Raw genomic sequence first — 17,881 nt, forward strand, 5'->3', positions numbered from 1 at the left:
CGTTATCTGGGGATCAACGTAAGCCATAACCCGCTACTCACGCACGAACACAACACTGAGGTCGCCATCATGAGTCTTCGACGCTCTATAAAATTCTGGTCCAAGCTCCCATTGGCCATGGTGGGCAGGGCAGCGATAGTCAAGATGATCGTACTCCCCCGATTCCTATATTTCTTCGTGAACATTTGCCATTACGTTCGACCGCCCTTCTTCAAGAAGCTGGAGGCTATCATCAGGACTTCCTTTGGGGCCCCCACAGGCACAAACTGTCGCTATCTGTTCTCTCCCTGCCACACAAAGAGGGTGGAATAAAGCTACCGGATCTCCAGTTATACTATCTGGCTGCCCAGCTGAGTCACATAACGAAATGGCTTTCGGACGAACCTTCGGCTGAGACGGAACTACTGAGGCAATCCTCGAACAATGTGATCCCCAAGGAAACCCTGTGGCACCCCACACGGCAATCCCTGGTCACCTCACAAGTGATTGACCTGGGAAGGAAGATATGGGCCAGGTCCTGCTACATCAGGCGAGTACAACACCCATACTCTCCGGATAACCCCATCTTAGCAGAAACCTGCCGAACGGATGCAGACCTCTCCACAGCAAGGAGGTGGGAAGAAGCCGGCATATACACATGGGGCGACATGTACGAGGAAGGGGAATTCAGGGACTTTGAATCTCTTAAGGCCGCCGAAGGAATACCCCCGGGCCAGTTCCTCTGGTACCACCGCCTTAAACAGACTGCCAAGAAACAATGGACCGGCTGGCCGGAGGAACCCTCCCCTGACCCTCTACTTCAAGAAATGCATGACCTCTCGGATGGCTGGAGACCAGTCTCCAGGCTCTACAGCAGACTATGCGACAAACCTAACCCTAAAGGCGAAGATCTGAGGGCGAAATGGGAAGCGGACCTTGAGACCCCGATCACGGATAAAGAATGGGAGAGAGCGCTAATATTTCCCAGCAAAAGTGTCCAGGAATACCAGATTCGGCCAGATTCAACTGAACGTCCTGTATAGGACATACATGACCCCACATAGGGTCGCCTCCTTCAATAAGACATCCTCCCCTGCATGCCCATGGTGTGGGAATGATAAAGCGGACATGATCCACATGTTCTGGACTTGCACTAAGGCGATGACACTATGGTCCAAAGCCAAACAGACTTGCATGGACGCCGGAATGACGAGGTACGAATGGACCCCCGGCGAGTGCCTCCTGGGGAATTACCCCAGACCTAGCAAGTCCAAGCATGCTGTCAGACTAATGGACATCGCATGCATCCTGGCTAAGAGAACAATTGCAATGGCCTGGAAGACGCCGTCGGGCCCCAGGCATGAACGATGGCTCAAAGAACTCGAGAGATGGACAGTAGCTGAAACCAGGGCCTGGCAAGAAGGAATCACGTCAAGCGGCGAAACCGAGTGCGGCACCCTGGAATCATGGAAGGCCCTCCTCAGAGACATACGCTTCAGCGCCGACCACAAACCCCCCTGAAATCTCGTAGCATCACACTGGCACTATCCCCTGATGCCAGCACTGGAAGGACAGCCCTTGTATGCGACCCCTCCTGCTTCCTGAAACTCTGGGTCGCAGGCCCTAACCCATCCGTCCACTGTAAGTTCGCTGCAACATGAAGACTGTTGTTGATTTGTTTGTTCCCTCCCCCTCCCCTGTCCCCCTTGCACCGTCCCCTCCCTTGTTTGAACCACCGTTTGATTTCTCGTTGTATTGCATGTTTTTTTTTCCCACCAAAATCAATAAAATACGTTTAAAAAAAAAAAACACTCTCGAGAATCGACTATGCCTGCATCCCGCAACATGCCCCACAGGCTCATATCAGCTGAATTTTTTGCCTGTGGTATCTCCGATCACTCCCCCCCTGCTTGTAACCCTGAAAAGCGCACGCCACCGACCAGACACCACCTGGTGTCTGACTACCTAATACCTGGGGTTGCACGAGATTGCAGAGGGACTAGAGAAAAAGACAGAGGAATACTTTGAAATAAACAAAGGCTCCGTGGACTGCCCGATTACAATGTGGGAGGTGTACAAAACAGTCCTCCGCGGGGAAGACATCTCCCTGGTGTCGGCCCACCGTAAGCAGCACACCCAAAAGATTGTGGACGCTGAAAGAAGGGTGTCCGAGAGTGAGGAACAATTCCTTGTGCAGGGATCCAGGGTCTCACAGGAGGCCTTGATAATGGCACAAGAGGACCTCAGCACAAGGCATAAATTAGTTTTCAAAAATTGATTAGCAGAATTTGCTAATTAAAATATTTTTGATTAACAAATAAACGTATTTTATTAGCAATTTTGTACTCCTATTTTAAATGTCACCCAAAGTTAGTTTTACCCCAAGACAAACAATTAGCAAGAATACAGCATTTCTATGTACCTCTAAAATGTAAAGGTTCACTGCATGAATGGACCACATAAATAGATCTGATTTTTAAAAAGCTCTGACGTTTTTTTTCAGTTCAAGGCTCTGTGCAGCTGGGTCATGCAGCAGTCAGTGGTGCATAGTGCAGTGTCCATCAAATTGTCAACAAGACATGAATACAGATGCAATTGTGAGTGTGTCATTTTTATTTTATTATCAAGTTTAATTTAGCTAGTGTTCTGTCATATAACAGTCACAAGTAACTCCCCAAGATGAAGACAGCAGCTTCAAGGAGGTTGACACACATTGGGGACATTAGTTATCTTATTCTGCAAAACCAAATGTCCAGTTGCCAGCCTCTTGGTCTGCCCAGGTCAGTGAGGCCATGGCACAGCACCCACTAGTTACTAGTGCCGTAAAGTCTCATGCATCTGCGAGACAAATGGGCCCAGCAAGTTACATTTCCTCATCCATTTATGGTCTGGCTAATTGCAAGTCAGCAAAAAGTGAGATGATTTAAAAGATCAAAATAAATAATCTAAAGAGGAAGTGCCATCAAACACCTAAAAGCCAATAGAAAAATCATCAGGGTGCCCAAGAGGTCGGAAATCTCTTCTCTAAACCTATGGCACACAGGCACCACATTTTTGTGACTACATGGCATTGTGGGAAGTATTGAGTGGCAAGTTAGCAGCAAACTGTGCAATGTAATGCCGATCAGGCCACAAACACTGCCGAAGGATAAATAATGCACATTTCTGTTCTTGCCAGCACACTGGTGTGGCTGGATTGGGTCAAATGATTTGCCCAGGATCACACAGTTTGGTTAAGCAGTGAAGCCAGAATTTGCCAGCAATTTAAGCAACTTGCCACATACCTTCCAAGTTCTAATTAGTAGTACACATATTTGTTTTGTTTCAAGAACTACAAAATGATTGTTTATCTGCAAAGAACACACATCACTCGAAGCAACCACCTTTGGGGGGAGTATTCGCAACACCTGAATACAGCGTGGCCACCTGCACCAATAACACATCCTGCTTGCAGAAGACCTTTGAATAGTCTACAATGAAAAAGATATTTTTAGAATAAAAAGTTGGGCTAGGCTTTGCTTACCTCTCAGGCCCATTGTTATCAGGTCACAGTGGGTTGGGCCTCTCTGCCTAATCTTCCTTTACACTTCAGACCAATTCCTACAAAATAGGCAAAAAGCAACTCATTACCCACAACAATGCACACTCACTCTGGGGGGGGACTCGAGAATCAACACGGCCCCTCAGCACCCGCTATGGAGTGAAAATTATATTTCTCCCACCCGAAAATGCTAGCGCAGCCACTTGCTAACAGTATACCCAGCCCAGCAATCTGGAACAGCGTTGGGGCCTTTTGAAACCAAAGAGGACTCGAGCCTCTGGGAGGAGGGGGGTCCAGCAAATGCCCCCATCTTTCCAGTCCACAAAGCACAGCAATAAAAGTCACAATTTTCGTTCTGGGGCTTTTAATATGTGCTTTGCAGTGCTCACATTAAAGTTATGGCCAGTGTAAAGCTTCCTACTGGCTCTGGCTGCCTACATCATGATAAATTCGGCAGCTAACCTCCATGCACCATTGCAGGCTCGGACTGGCCTATAAGGCAATAGGCCCATGGCTTAACCAAAAACGCAAAATGCTTGTGTGGGCCCATTTTTTGGGTCAAAGTGGGCCACCTATTTTTTCCAATGTGGGCCAGTTTGATGAGTTACTGGACTATATTGTGGCTAATAGCTTTGACCAGTGTTGCTGAATACATATTCTCTAAAATGTACAATTTGTATTGCACTGGATCAGAAACCTCCCCCTTGGGTTATTCAAACAGCGTCACAAAAGGAATGAATTCCCATTTGCAACTGTTGAGCACTTTTTCGTTGGTGCCCGAGACAATTACTGTATGTCCCAGTCTGACCCTGCGCCACTTTCAACCCTCAGCAGTGGCAATAATATATCTCCCGCCCAAATGGGCAGGAGAAATATTATTCTCAGCCACTTGCTAACACCAGCACCCGCAGTAATAACGCATCCTGCTCACAGAAGACCTTTTGAAAGGCCTTCTGCAAGCTGTGTGGGCCTGTTTTTTGGGTCAAATTAGTGGCCCACCTTTTTTGCCAATGTGGGCCAGTTTGAAGAGTTACTCAACTGGACTATTATAGTTTTGAACAGTGTTGCTGAATAAATATTCTCTAAAATGTACAATTTGCACATCAGAAACCTTCCCCTTGGGTTATTCAGACAGCGTCACAAAAGGAATTAATTAACATTTGCAACTGTAGAGCACTTTTTAGTTGGTGCCCGAGTCACTTATTGTATGGCCCAGTCTGACCCTGCACCACTTTCCACCCTCAGCAGTGGGAGGTCCGGGGGGGGGGGCACACATCTTCAGCGGGCCTGTTGCTGGGTGTTCGAGAGTGGCTGGCAAAATTTCTCCAGCCCGGGCGGGATAAATAATGTTGGCAGCCACTTGGTAAAATCAGCACTCTCAGCAGTGGTCGAAGTCTACGAAAAGAAGTAGTGGAACTATGTTCCCTACTGGCCTGCACCGCTCCCCAAAGACCCCATCGCTGCCCCCCATCCCATGCACAATAAAAAGCCAAAAAAACATGTGCCTGCTGTTTAAGGGAACATCCAGTGCAGTGCACTGAAAGTGCAAGTTTCAACTCTTCCTACACTCTTATTTTAAAACAAACCCGTTCCAGAACGGTTTCTTTTTAAAATGAAAGATTAGGAATGGTAAAACTCAATTAAAATAATAGAGGAGCACCGCTCCCGCCCACTTCGACCACTGATCCTCAGTAATAATGCAGCCTGCTCGCAGAAGGCTTTAAATATTCTTTCATGAAATTAATGAATTTTTAAAGCCTTTTGCGAGCAGGTTGCGTTATTACTGAGGGTGCTGGTGTTAGCAAGTGGCTGACAATAATATTTCTCCCGTCCTTCGGGCGGGAGAAATATTATTGTCAACCACTTTCTAACACTAGCACCCTCAGTAATAACGTAGCCTGCTCGCAGAAGACCTGAGAGCAGGCTGCATTATTTCGGCTAGTGCTGGGTGTTAGAGAGTGGCAGGCAATAACATTTCTCCAGCCCGAACGGGCGGGAGAAATAATGAACCACTTTCTAAAACCAGCACCCGCAGTAATAATACAGCCGGCTCGTATAAGGCTTTAAATATTCTTTCATTAAATGAAAGAATATTTAAAGACTTCTACGAGCACAAAACATTAATGCAAAACGGGCCCGGCTCCCCCACCCAAACCTCTCCTAAGCACTCCTTACCTCAGAAAACGCCAGAGCCAGTGTCATCCGGGCTGGGCTCATAACATTGATACAATGTTATGAGCCCAGCCCCGGGGCTTCTGCCTCGCCTGCAGTGTACGCTGTGCACAGCCTCACTCAGGCAGAGTAGAGGCAGAGTTTAGGCACAATCTTTTGTTTTGCTGTATATTTAATGAATCATATCACAGTTTGTGCGACATGATTCATTAAATATACAGCAAAACATCGGTATTGTATCGCAAATTGCGATGCGATACCGCTTATTTTATGCCTTGTCAGCAACATAGCCCTTGACAACGCCCGGACCGCTTATTGGCTGGTCCGGAGCCAAATCTACAAGAGAGGGGATAAGGCAAGCAAGACCTTGGCCTGGCTGGAGAGACACAAACAAACTAAGGGGCATGTGCGGACCATCCAATCACCTGATGGGGAGCTATTGTCAGCAGACTCTGACATAGTGGAGGCCTTTGCCACCTACTATGAAAAACTTTATTCCCCAACCGTAGTGATTCCCACACCCGCTCACTCAACTTTCTTGACCAGATAGAGGTCCTAATACTCTCCACACAGCAGGCAGAGCTCCTAGATACTGAGATCACATAAAACAAAGTGCAGGATGCGTTAACACAGCTTCAAACCAAAAAGACCCTGGGGCCTAACGGTTTCCCAGTGGAGACCTGGAAACGCCTCGGCAACGCATTAACAGGGCACATGCACTGCATGTTTCTTCGGAGCAAAGAACAGGGCGTACTCCCCCTTGACCTCAGAAGAACTTGCATAGTGGTCATTCCTAAACCCGGGAAGGCCCCAGAAGATTGTGCCTCCTATCGGCCCATCTCGCTGATCAACGGAGAGGCAAAAATCCTTGCACGAGTACTTGCTAATAGACTGCTTGGGGTGATTGAGTCCCTCGTACACCCAGACCAGTGTGGGTTTATGCCCAACAAGTCCACCCGCATGAACCTACGCAGAGTCCAACTTGCTCTCGACAGGGCCCCGGAGATACCGTGCCCACTAGCCCTGCTAGCAGTCGATTTCGAAAAAGCATTCGACTTGGTCGGGTTGGAGGCCCTTTGGGATATCATGGGTCGGATGAACTTCGGGCAGGGCTTCATCTCCTGGGTTAAACTTCTCTATGCATCCCCAGAAGCAACTGTGAGAGTGATCGGCAGGTCTTCCAGATTGTTTCCAATGGGCCGTGGAACTAGGCAGGGCTGCCCTTTCTCCCCCCTTCTATTCTTATTAGCTATCGAGCCACTAGCAATTAAACTCCGAACAGATAAAAACTGGTCTAGATTTACCTGGCCAGGGGGAAGTGAGGATCGACTCACTACATGCAGACAAACTCCTCATATACCTTACCAAATCTACGACCTCCTGCCCAACAGTGTCCCATACTCTTAGGGAATACCAAAATTTCGCCAGCCTAAAGGTGAACAAACCAAAAGACTGTGTACTTCCCGATTCAGGCAGGCGACGCCGCGATCCCCGAGACTTGCCCCTATCACGTCTCCATTCGGGACTTCACATATCTAGGCATACATATTGGCCCAAAGATAAGGTAAAAAGACAGGCCCTGCAGAGCAAAATGGACCTGTTCACGGTGGGAGCCCCTCCCCGACTTGCGACGCAACCCCGGATGGTGAAGAACCCAGGGAACAAACTCAAGACTCCCCAATTTCACTCGCCGACATCATGAAGGCGATTGGCGACTCAAGGACGTTTCTAGAACTGAAGATCGGAGGGCTGTCCTCTCAGGTGTCCTTCCTCCGCCAAGATCTACACAATCTGTCATCAGGTAAACGCAGTCTGTTGTCGCTCACGGTGTGAGAAAGTGTTTGTGTTGGAAAAGGGGGAGGGGGTAGAGTTTCTAAGTATCTTACTTGGAAGAATGGGGGAAAAAGTGTCATAAGAAAGGGGATACTGTGTCTCACCCTTCGGTGTCCCCCTTTCACTCCCCAAGGACCAAGGACCCCTCATCCAGGTGATCCTCCCACACTGGTCCACCCCCAGGAACTGGATCCAATAGCGATGGCCGTGTCCTGGCCACCTGGATGACAGATCCCTGGGGACTAGTGAGTGAGACACCTTCAGGTTTCTCACAGTGCCTACTCAATAGTGTTCTGTAAAAGTGCACAGAGGTCCTTGTTGCTGCTTTACAAATTGCCTTTTGTGGAACATTAGCAAAGAAAGCGAGCATTGTTCCTATTCTCTGTGTAGAGTGTGCTTTAGGGACAAAAGGAACACATTTGTTTCCTTAGTGTGTAACATCGGTGCACTGAGGCCTATGGGTGTGTTGCGCATTATAAAAACCAAATAATAATAATTTTATTTATTTTTTACATTTGTAGAGCACACTGCAGCCCAAGGGCATCGAGGCGCTTTAAAACGGAGCGTAAGAAGGCTTATTTAAGGGTTACACAAAGCCGCCCAACAAGTGGTTTTAGAAATACAGGTTACATACAAGTCGGTACATAAATCAGCGAAGATAACATACAGATCATTTAAGATGTGCACGTGGGGCCTGCAGGTTTACACGAAGAGCTTGGTTTTGATGGCCTTACGAAAGGCACCATGGGATTCAATTTTCCTAAGGTATGGTGGTAGGGCGTTCCAATGGGTGGCTGCCATGGTGGGGAAGCTGGTGCCTCCAGCACATGCTTTGCTAGTTTTGGGAACAGTAATCATGTTAGCATATGCTGTTCTGGCGGGCATGATGATGCAGGGTTTGGAGATCCTTTGGACAAGGTAAGGTGGGGCCATGTCATGGAGGCACTTGTGCGTCAGGGCAAGGGTTTTGAAGATGATTCTTTCCTTGACTGGGAGCCAGTGGACTTGTCTTCTGAGACCAGAGATATGGTCCCTGCGTGAGATGCTGGTGGCGGCCTTAAGGGCATTGTTTTGAACCAAATGTAGTTTAGCAAGGTTGTTTCCTGATATTCCTTTGAGTAAGGCATTGCAGTAATCAAGCCTTGAGGCAATTATTGCCCTGGCGATAGTGAGATAGTTCTGTTGGGAGAGATAGGGCCTCACAGCATTGAGCAATTTAGAGTGGTAGGCTGAGGAGGATGCTATGGCATTGACCTGCCTGTCCATAGTCAGGTTCGGATCCAGGTAGACACTGAGGGTTTTGACTGTTTGAGAGACTAAGATGGGAATGTTGTCAACGGTGAAGGAGCTGTATTGCTTGTCCAGCCTGCCCAAGGTGGACGGGGATCCAATAAGCAGAAGTTCGGTTTTCTCAGTATTGAGGCATAAACAGTTTTCTGCCATCCAGGATTGGATTGTGGCATATATAGAGTTAAGGGTGTTAAGGTCAGACATGTAATCACACCAAGAGGGGGATGAGCACCTGAGTGTCATCAGCATAGTTGGTATATGAGATGCCCAGGTCGTCCAGGATTTTGAAGAGGGGCCTCGTGAAGAGATTGTTGAGGGTGGGGGCAATGCAGGACCCTTGTGGGACGCCGCATTGGATGAGGCTGGGATTGGCAGAGGCTGTGTCGGAAAAAACCTTCATTACTCTTTCCTGCAGAAAGGAGGTTATCCATTTACAGGCCCTGGGGGAGAAATTGGCTGCGGTGGCGAGATGGTGGCAACAAGGTCAAAGGCAGCAGATAAGTCCAGAAGGAGAAGTAGTGCCGGTTTGCCTACCTCTCTAAGATCGTCTATCTGATTTTTGAGGTCAAGGAAGGCGTTTTGGTACCATGTCGCGGCCGGAAGCCGGATTGCCGAAGCCCAAGGAGGTGGTTGTCCTCCAGGAACTTTTACACTTGCAGGTAAGCTGCCTTGTCCCCTGGGACCGATGGGGCTAGGGCGGTTTATTTAAGGAGTGGTCTGACCCACGCTTCCTTAAGTCCAGCTGGGACGTGGCCAGACTGGAAAGAGGCGTTGATGAAGGCTGTGATAAAAGGTGCAAGGGGGGGTTGCACAATCCTTGATGGCCTGTGCAGGGCAGGCATCCCCTTTGCAGTTAGACGGTTTGATTGACCTAAGGAGGGCAATTACTTTTTAGTTGTATACACACTATTATCCATGTTGTTGACTTTGTGACCAGATCATCCACTTTTCCTGTTGTTATTGAGACAAAAAGAACTAATCTGCTTTCCTTAATTATTTGGTTCTACTAAGGTAATACAGGGCTACCCGACAGACGTCAAGTGCTTGTAATGCTCTTTCAACACTGTTTTATGGGGTTTCGAAAACAAAGCTAGCAAGTTCATTGATTGATGCCACATTTTTAAATGTATTTTGAAATTAGAATTTAAGGAGCTCTTAAAACCACCTTGTGTTTGTGCTTTGAGACAAATGGTTCCAACATAGAAAATGGCTGCAGTTCACTTATTCTTAAGATTGAGGTGACTGTAATCAGAAAAGAAACCTTGTATGAGAGTTCCTTTAAAGGGAAGTTTGCAGATTGACCGATATGGCGAACCCATTAGTTTACATAGAACAGTGTTTAAATCCCAAACCGGCAGTTTGAGTATACCGTTTTAGGTTCTGTATGAAAGCCTTGACAACTGGTACCTTGTGTTGTGACGTTTTTATATGCTGCCAAATGTCCCTTTGTGAATTGTATAGCAGACCTTAGTCAAGTAAGTGAAGCAGGCAGTTAACACTGTTTCTGGGCAAGCAGTTAATGAAGTTGATGTGTTTTTGGGTAAATCAAATGACTACTTCCTTTTATTGAAGTAGCCATGTCTGGTGTTCATGCCTCTGTCAATACGTCCACACATTGCAAATGACTGAACTTTTACATCAGGTGCCAAGCTGACAATGTAGTTGTCTGAGGGCTATGCATGTTATTTGCTGCTGTTGTTGTTGTCATAGCATGTTTCATGATTGAGGGGGTTTCATAGAGACAGGTTCAGAAAGTGGGAGTACCACGGCTCTCTTGAGCAAAGTAGTGCAATGAGCATCCGTCATAAATTGTCCACGATGGTCCTTGTGGGCTAGATGGAAGCTCTCTTCTTGCTGTGTAATATGCTTTACCTCCTCCAAGATGGCGCCTTCTGCAGGTTGTGGTCTAGTGTACGAGCCCATTCCAATATGGTGGCACGTCACGCTCTCTGGACGCTGCATCAACGGAGAAGCAAGAAATGCAACTGCACACTAATTTAGAGGCTGACGGCAGAGGATCTTTGCATCTCAACTGTTAGGCAAAGTTTGTATGCAGTACACTCTGGGACCACTACACACTACTATGATTACAGGTGTAAGCAAAACCAACCTTTGGTATAAGTCGGTACCACAGTACCACACAGTTTTTGGTAGCGAGCTGAGCAGCCATTATCTCAAGAGGGAATGGGAGCTGTAAGGATGTTACACAGAGGTCTACAATCACAAGTATTCAGATAGACAGATAGACAGTTATACTCAAGGTTACTTGGTAAAACACTTATTAATTTATTACACAGTCAGTTAAAAAACATTCACTAAAAGGAGGCAATTAATATCACACAAAAATATACTACAGTACTTCACACTATCCGGTTCTGTGACATTTAAACTACTTTGAAGTAGGAGCAAAATGGCATTGAGAGCATTTGAAGTAGGAGCAAAAAGGCATAAGTTAATAAACCGAATATTACAGTTACTCTTAAACAGTGCAAATAGTTTGAGTTCACCAGAGGAGTTGATTCAATGCAATAGGTAGACCAAAGTCAATGGACTAGAGTCTTGTATAGGTAAAAACGTTTCTGGTAGTTAAACGGAAAAGTCTTTGCCACGTTTCTCAGAAGTAGTTCATAGAAGAAAGATTCATATGTCGGGTCACAAGCTGACTAGGCTTGCAAGTTGCCAACATTTCACACACTTTCGCAATTAGAGGCAAGTTCTCTCGGTCGGGTTTTCACAGTACCTTATTTTGAAGAAAAAGATGCAGCTGAACACTTCTGTTGCTGGCAGTTCCAGCAGATCTTGCTGTTCCTGAGCCTCAGTCATAGGGACAAGAGGGAGGACATCGGGGGACTCCTGCACTGCACTGGGACTGGTCAAAAAGCTGGCAAAAGCAAATCTTCGATTCCGGTAGCTGTAGTCAAGCACACAATCGGGTGTCCTTCTCCCTGGATATTCGGTTTCCTGCAGCACTCTGAGGAGAATACAACCAGCTCCGAGAATGGTATCCAGGTGGCTTACAAGTTGATTGGTCCCACCAAATCAAAGGGAGAAGTCGTCCTTCAAGGGCTTGTCTGTCAAGATGAACTTGGGGATTCGGACCAGCAGCAGGGCTTCAACAGGCAAACCAACGATCCAGGAGTTGCAGCAGCTGTCCTCTTCCAGCTCGTCTTCGGTTCTTTCGTTCCAGTGGTCGACTCTGCCTTCCAAGCCATGATACTCGCCTTTTAAACAGTTTTCTCCCATTCATTCCAGCCTAGCTGCCACTCACCCAGCAAGGTGGCTGTCCTTGCCAAACAGTCAGCCAGCCAATCAAGCCAGAGTGCATGTGGGTCTCCTAGGCGACTAAGCACAGAGGGTTTCGGGCACCTCCCTCACTTCCTGCCCACCCCAGCCACTCGGGTGCCTGAGGCGGTCTTCAGTCCTGAAGCCCGCCAAAGGTGTAGTAACTAAGGGACCAAACCTGGTTTGGCGGACAGAGACAAACTCTAGAAGGACCCTTCTAAAAAGAAATGGTGAAAAAAGAAGACCGGGACCTGTTTAAATAAAGAGGGCTCAGACGCCATCTTGAAAAACATGGCTCCCGTGATTTTTAGCTACCAGTGTTTGCCGTCAGGAAAAATCATGGTAGTTCATTGTAAAATCACTGCCACCAGCCATTTCGATAGGAAAAAAGTAGCATTTGACTGTTACATGAGTTTCTAGACATAGGGGATACTAGGTAACCCCTCCAGTACTCTATTGTAAGATAGTGTGTGCTGGGTCTAGGAATTTTGAAAAGACTCGTAAAGTCAATTTCACTTTACTTTCTCTGGGAAACAGTAGTTTATCCCAGAGAAGGTGTTTAAACCTTGGGAGAGGCTAAAAAGGCTTCCCTGTGTCACAGCACCGAGGGTGCTGCCTGACACACATGAAAAGATGATGCCTATAGAGTTGTCTAAAACTCCATAATCAAAGAACACGAGTAAAACGCACATCAAAATACATGAGAGAGTGGGGAAAAAGGCTCACACTCTCTCCAGGTAAAAAAATCAAGCCCTCAAACTCCAGCAAAATTGCTGGGGGGGTCTCTAAGGTGAAGGGAATTAGCACATGTATGAGAATTCTCCCTAACACCAACGCTAAAGTAACTTGGCTCCTTAGCTCAGCGCTTAGTAATTACTTGTTTCCATACCTTCATCCTTGATCTTCAGCTGGTTGCTTCTTCCTCCCATTTCGTTGTTTCTGTTCCTGGTCTTCCTGTGCCTCCATACCCACTGCTTCCCTTTTCCTGACTTTCCTTCCTGGATCTCCCGCCCGACCCATCTTGCTCGATTCTTGCCCTTTTTTCCATTTGCTGTTGATGTTTCTTGCTGCCAATTCCCTTCAAGTGGACTCCTGCCGTTACCACGCTACTTTAGAACTCCACTTTGGACTTAGGTTTTTTTCCCCTCTATTGATGGTTTTTCCCAAAGTTCGGAGGCCATCCAGAGTACATTTCCTAGAGACCTTGAGTACCTAGATGCTAAGCTTTTGTCATTTTTAATGCTTTTGCTGTGCCAAAACAGGCCCACTTTTGGTTGTCCCCATACTGCAAAAATCTGTGTCTACTGGTGTTGAATTCCACACATGTTCTTTTACTTTGACTCTGCTTAACCTGCCCGCAAAACAATTGTGTTCTATATTGAAGTTAAAAAAATACATTCTCCCATAACTTATGATCCCATTGATCCTCACCAAATTTGGCAGCCCGCTGAACCTGACCACTCAGATTAAGCATGCTAAAATTAATAAGCATCCATGCACTCAATTAAAAGCTATAAGAAATTGAAAAAAAGAGGATTTTTTCACTTTGTTTTAATGGAACTCTCATAGAAAATGGGAGGTTTAGAACCAGATTTCTCAAAAGTGGCCACTTACATTTCATATATTTTTGGTACATATTAATTATAACATCCATGCTTCCAAAAATAAAAAAATTGCAAAGGCCAAACTTGAGATTCTCACATGCACACAATGCTTGTGATGTTTAATATCGCAAACAAGCAGAAACATACAAATAAGATACAATGGGCCTCATTATAAGTGTGCCGGTCCAGAAACAACTGTGCCAGTAAGCCACCGGCACTGTTGTTTCCGGACTGGCACCCTACAACTCTTTGGGCGGGTGCCCTCCCGCCCGGCAGGGTCAGACCTGCTGGGCGGGATGGCAACCGCCCGCAGAGTTTTCACGGGAGCACCAGCACCGTTAGCAACGGTGCCGGTGCTCCCGTATCCCCATGGAGTCCCGTCGGACTCCATGTGAATGGGGACTAACGAAATTGCCAGCACCTGACTTCCAGGCCACCAGACTTAGAATAGCCCGGAGGCACCGGGTAGTCGGGCACCTGGAATTTTTTACGTGTCCGGCGACAACCAGACAGTAGCACCGGCAGGGTTACCGCTGGACCCGTAATGAGGCCCAATGTCAAGCCAAAGCGAGTAAGCAGAACACTGCTAACAGTAGTATTCTGAACAATTAGAAACATATGAATAACATGCAAATAAGCAGAAACCTGTACTGCAGAACTGAAGAGCTCTTATAAAGAATATGCATAAAGTGTAATGTATAATATGAAAAACAACCTTATGCATATGATTAAGCAGAACACACTGGGACAAATCCAAGGCATTCATCACCTCTCCCCAAGGTGGAGCCGTCCCCTTTGGGACTAGGGAGGGGAGCCCCCTACAGGAGAGCATTAGCAGGATTCTCTTTGGAGGGGACTCCCGTTTAGAGGACAGGAAAAACCCAGAGAGGGATTTAAGCCACCATCCCCTTTCCCCCAGACATGAACACCTTTGTGGGGTATATAGGACCTAAGGGTTTTGATAATCTTCGGGCCCCTTCAATAGTTACTGTGGCTTCTGACCCGCACCTTATTCAATCCTTATGGGACACCTTATTCAATGCTTACGGGAAACCACAGAGGAAAGAGCAACCAGTGAATGGACTAATCAAATCAAAGGATCCTTGAAGCCCGCAGAATTCAAAGATGCTGCAGTACACCGATGAGGTCTGGTGGCCAGGAAAGGAGAACGCAAGATGAGGCCGTGGTATGCACATGCCAACTGGAGAGGGGCCTCGCCAAAGAGTGGCTGGAGGTGGCCCACATCGCCAGAGGAGTGAGAGCATGGAGGACTGGGGGGCAAAGGAAAGGGACCGCGGAGAACCTGCTCACCGGTCCTGACACAGGGAGGCTAGACAGCAAGAGAAACCAGCAGCCGATGCAGACCTCAACAGGGGAGTCACTTACATGGCTACAGGGAGCGTGGAGATCTGTCTGGACTGCAACAGCCTCCGGTTAAGCACTGTTCAGCACAAACCGGTACGTGGTGACTCACACAGAACGGGAGGTAGGTAGTATGATCGAAAGAGACAGAGAAACCCCGAAGTGGTAAAAAGAGAAAAGTCCCAGAGCGAAGAGGGAGAAGGCAAGATGCCTGAGTGGGGAGAAGAGCAAGAAAACCCAGAGCGCTGGGAGAGAGTGAGTGAAACTTTGGTCGGGGAGAGGAACAAGAAACCCCATAGTGGGGAGAAAGAGTGAAAACAGTCCCAGAGCTGTCAGAGACAAGAGAAGCCCCAGAGTGGGGAAAGAGTGAGGAAAGCCCTGAAGTGGTGTGAACACCAAGCAGCCCCAGAGTGAGAGAATCCCCCACACTCCCCCTGTCTCTGCACCTCCGTCTGTACGTATGCATGATCTACATGTACTAGGACTAGTTAGTTCGTCTGTCCTGTTCTCCCCCACCCCCCATCATTTTCCATCCCCTGCTCCCGAGCTTGATCTGAACTGTACTAGGAGAAATGTCATCAGGCCAAGTATGCTATTTTTTCTGTTTAGATCATTCGGAATCTTCAAGTCCTAAGAATGATTACTGGTATTTCCTTGTTAGCGACCCGTCATGAATTGCTTTGAAGCACTTTACCTGTGTATAAGCAATAGATAAATGAAAAATAAAGGAAAACACTGACAAGCCCCAAAGAGGGGAGACAAAGTGCAAAAAGCCCCAGAGTTGGGAGAAACCCCAGGGTGGGGAGAAACTCAAAAACAGAACCAAGAAATGCCAGAGTGGGGAAAGACTAGCCCTGTGGGAGGTATCGAAGTAAGGAGACCGACACAGGGTTGTTTGCAAATTTAGTTATATATTGAAATCATAAAAGGAGGTTGGAAAAATACCTCACTAGCCATCTATGAGGGGGTTCCCTCTATCAACAAAACAAACTAATGGACCAGTCTTTGTCAGGATGTCCAAAATGATAACCACTGTTGAAAACCAAATCTGACCCTCACACTATATATGCTTGAATATCTACTACAACTGGGGTGGGGGTGATGACAAATAGTCTTTGGACTGCTTTTCTGCAGCCCTCTACTGTTTTGGAACCAATTTATTAAAATATTTTCACATAACAAGAATAAACAGAACAATTAACAAATAGGAAAACCTCACCCCTCGAAATACAAAACATTCATGAAGCCAAAACCACTAAAGAGATGTACAATATAAAAAATATACCAGCATTGGATGAGAAAAAAAAAAAGAAAAAAAAATTAAAACCACCACATCCCTTCCCCCCGACCAATATTCATTATATTTAATTAAGATGCAGGATGGACTAAAAAACATGTCAGTCAAAAGTCACAAAACATAAGAAATCGTCCAATATCATCAATATACAAAATAAACTTAAAAATCACTTACCTTTAGCAGCAGTCTTCTGCAAAATTACGTTTCTATGTCATATCCACGTCCAAGAACGCCCCCCACATCTTTTGAAACTGTGAGACCTTATTTTGCATTGAGAATATTACACGTTCAATACTGCATACCTTATACATTTCCTCCAACCAGCTGTGCCAACTCAAAAAATGTGTTGCTTTCCAGTCACGTAGAATCAATTTCTTCACCACCGCTGCCCCTCTCAAGGCCCAGGTGATTTCATGTGTACTCAAGTCCTCATATATGTTAGTTTCTCCCAGGATGAGACTCAAAATCATATTCCAGATCTTCTCAGAACACCCTGTTCATCACCCCAGCAATCCCATTCCAAAAGTCTTTCAACCTAGGACACCCCCGAAACATGTGCTCCAATGATCCTTGATCCATGCTACAGCTCCATCTAATGTCTGAGTCTATTGGTCCATGTTTGAATAATCTGACCGAGTCCAAAATACTCGATTAAGAATCTTTACTTGACAATCTCGTTCACCTATATTCAAGGATATCTTTATGATGTTGCCACAGATATTTGACCATCGGTTTTTAGTCATCTCCTCTTTCAAAACTGCTGACCAGGCCATCAAGATTTTAGGATCTGGTTCTGAGTATTCACTTAAAGGAATAGTGTGTAGTGCGCTCAAAAATATTATTGTCCCGAGCTTTCGGGCATGTGTTTTTAAGCATACGTTGATCGATCGTACAAACATTTCCTATGCGCCTTATGCACCTTACCATAGTTTTCCTCACTTTTACACATGCAAAATCAGGCAGCAGGGCGCAGCCATCTTGTGCTAATATTATCCATTGCTGCATCGCCCTAAGGTGAACTGCCCTGGCGGCACTAAATCATATCCCCTGCCCCTGAAGCTGACATCATTAGACTTGTACGGCCCATTTCACAACGCCAATGCAAGTCTCGTGTCAACGTTCTCTGCGCACCAGCTAATGACGAGTCTCCATGGAAATGGTAGGATGGCTCTTACCTCAATAGGTATAAACAGACCGCTTCTCATCAAACAACATCAGAGTTGCTTTTTCAATCATTTCACTGTCTTTTCTTGTGTATCCTGTGGCTCATTTCTACTCTGTTCAGCTATCTTCTTTGCTCATAGCCCGTGCAAACAGATACTAGTACTAATGTCGCATAATGGCAGCAATATAGCCCTACCAGTACGAGCCAGAGTATTCCGAGACGGAATTAGTCAAAAGAGAAAGATGAGAAAACAATGGGGCTTTGGACGACAGTTGGGAGGACGAATCACTGGATCAAGAGCCTGAGCCTTGTCGCATGGAAGACGTTTCCACCTGCTGTATCTGCAATCGAGTATT

At 46.5% G+C, this 17,881-nt stretch overlaps 1 protein-coding gene across 6 annotated transcripts in view; it reads right to left on the reverse strand.

Moving 5' to 3' along the window:
• The window catches only part of PRDM11 (PR/SET domain 11), an 804,858-nt gene that overhangs the window by 578,555 nt on the left and 208,422 nt on the right, over positions 1-17,881 (reverse strand). The window contains exon 2 of one of the 6 annotated variants that reach the window (XM_069623302.1): positions 3,503-3,579. The exons of the other annotated variants lie outside the window; for them this stretch is intronic. The gene's annotated coding sequence lies outside the window, so the exon portion shown is untranslated. The remainder of the gene's footprint in view (positions 1-3,502; positions 3,580-17,881) is intronic. 6 annotated transcript variants of the gene reach the window in all.

Source organism: Ambystoma mexicanum, chromosome 11, assembly GCF_040938575.1.
Source record: "Ambystoma mexicanum isolate Mex_15411 chromosome 11, UKY_AmexF1_1, whole genome shotgun sequence".
In the NCBI taxonomy this organism is placed as follows: domain Eukaryota; kingdom Metazoa; phylum Chordata; class Amphibia; order Caudata; family Ambystomatidae; genus Ambystoma; species Ambystoma mexicanum.